Source organism: Calidris pugnax, unplaced genomic scaffold (genome assembly GCF_001431845.1).
Source record: "Calidris pugnax isolate Ruff unplaced genomic scaffold, ASM143184v1 scaffold11, whole genome shotgun sequence".
Classification (NCBI taxonomy): Eukaryota; Metazoa; Chordata; class Aves; order Charadriiformes; family Scolopacidae; genus Calidris; species Calidris pugnax.
Window position 1 is genome coordinate 10,226,737 of NW_015090803.1, and position 1,861 is coordinate 10,228,597.

The 1,861-nt window shown below is 45.9% G+C and overlaps 2 protein-coding genes and 1 long non-coding RNA gene across 3 annotated transcripts in view; 2 read left to right on the forward strand and 1 right to left on the reverse strand.

Moving 5' to 3' along the window:
* The window catches only part of LOC106885541, a 2,400-nt gene extending 657 nt beyond the window's left edge, over positions 1-1,743 (reverse strand). The window contains exons 1-2 of the long non-coding RNA XR_001411460.1: positions 1,567-1,743; positions 1,212-1,238 (exon numbers count right to left, since the gene is read on the reverse strand). This is a non-coding gene — a long non-coding RNA (uncharacterized LOC106885541). The remainder of the gene's footprint in view (positions 1-1,211; positions 1,239-1,566) is intronic.
* HOXA10 (homeobox A10) overlaps positions 1,555-1,861 on the forward strand; it is a 25,960-nt gene continuing 25,653 nt past the window's right edge. Inside the window, exon 1 of the mRNA XM_014937794.1 lies at positions 1,555-1,684. The gene's annotated coding sequence lies outside the window, so the exon portion shown is untranslated. The remainder of the gene's footprint in view (positions 1,685-1,861) is intronic.
* HOXA11 (homeobox A11) overlaps positions 1,584-1,861 on the forward strand; it is a 12,205-nt gene continuing 11,927 nt past the window's right edge. The window contains exon 1 of the mRNA XM_014937795.1: positions 1,584-1,684. The gene's annotated coding sequence lies outside the window, so the exon portion shown is untranslated. The remainder of the gene's footprint in view (positions 1,685-1,861) is intronic.

Sequence of the window (1,861 nt, forward strand, 5' to 3'; positions counted from 1 at the left end):
GGGTTTAATATTTTTCCTAGAACTTTTTTTTTTTTTTTTTTTTTTTTTTTTTTTTTTTTTTTTTTTTTTTTAAAAAAAAAAAAAAAAAAAAAAAAAAAGGAAGAATGATAAGTAGAACTGCAAAGCTGTATCTTTTTCGGCCGCCTTTTACTCAGAAAGACCCCCGCCTAGAAACCCTGGCTAGATGAGATGGCCTCTGAAGCAAACGGAAAAAATATGGTGCTGAATATCGAAATGCTCAGAAAATAAAATCGCCCGTTGCTTCCAGAGCAGCGACTTTATTTTGCACGCCTCTGAAAGAACGGGTAAGCATCTCGGCCTTTAGCCTATAAATTAAAGTTATTTACAAAAAAAATGGCTATGGCTTAAATAAAACCCCGTTCCTGGTGCATTTCAGCATTCTCCGTGGGCAGCGTTAGCCATAAAATCAAGACAGCGTTTAATAAAAAAAAAAAAATATTGGCAGGCGCTAAAAGGCCGTTTGTTGCCATTCATAACTTTTAGATGCGTTTTAATGCACTTTAATGATGATTTGAAGAGATGGCTTTGCTCATTCTCGGCCGGTAAAGGAGTCCAAAGAGAAGAGGGGGGGACCAGGGGGTGCCTTGTCCCCGCGGACCCCTGGGGAGGGACCGAGGGACCCCGGCCACGGCCGCGGGGGTCCGGCCACGGGTGTTTTAATCACGCCGTGAGCCCTTCCTTGCCCCCCGGCCCCCTCCCCCTTGATTCATGAACGAGGGTAAGAAATGCAAATGTTCATTAAGTCTTTCCTCCCTCCCTCCTCCCTCCGGCCTCCCTCCCGCCTCCGCACCCCCTTCATACACCTCAGAAAAAAAAAAAAAAAAAGAAAAAGAAAAGAGATTTTTTTTTTTTGTGCTCCAGTGAATAGCTTCAACATGGCGTGCTGAAAGGCAGAAGCTTTGCCCGTTCCTAGATCTGAGCTGTGATTAAACGTCCCCAAAGAGAGCATCTCTCTTCCTCCCGCCGCTCCCCCCTCCCTTCCCTCCCCAAAGCGTAGAGGAAAGCGCCCTCTTCTACGTAGGAAAGGTCAAGTCCTACAACGCACAACCCACGGTCATTACTGTACTGTGACCCGGGGTGTACTGGGGAGGAACGGCCGGGTGTCCCGTGATCAAAAACACTGGGACTTTTTTTTTTTCTTTTTTTTTTTTTTTTAGGAATTAGACAGCATTTTAGCTTCCTGCAATCACCTTGTGTGCAAACCGCCATCGGAAATCCTAAGGGACCAGGAAAAAGAGAAAGAGAGAGAGAGAGAGAGAGGAAAAAAATAAATAGCAATAATAATAGTAATAGTAACAGCAATAATCGTCATTAGCCTGTGATATTGCTGCTTTTTTGTCTGAAGCTGGCAGGAAGGACGGTGTGCCCTAGTGGCTAGATTTCTCTGCGTCTAAAGGCAGACCAACAACAGCTTGAGCAAAAAAAAAAAAAAATAATGTAAAAACCCAAATCAACAGCAACCCAAGTCACTGAGAGATGGAGAAGGAATGTTCTGTGGACCGGGTATATTGAATCTAGAAAGGGAGGAAACAAAACAAAACAAACCAAAAAGTGCAATCCATCCTCACAGCTCTGGAGGTCTGCAGCCCAGCGCGGGATCCCGGCTGTCAGTCACCGTGGGGATATATTTTTTTGCGCAGGCGAGAGACTTCTGGATGCTGGGGTAAGATTTTCATGCTCTTCCTGGAGGCGGCTGAATGTTTCTCCTCTCCCCCTGCTCGGCGGTGAACTCAGCAAACAAGCCAACAACAAACACTCACCCCCCCCGTCCCCCGTCCCCTCCCAAAGCCCCCTGCATGACTGAAGCAAAGGCGTTTGGAAGGCCTTTGTGGAGGCTTTC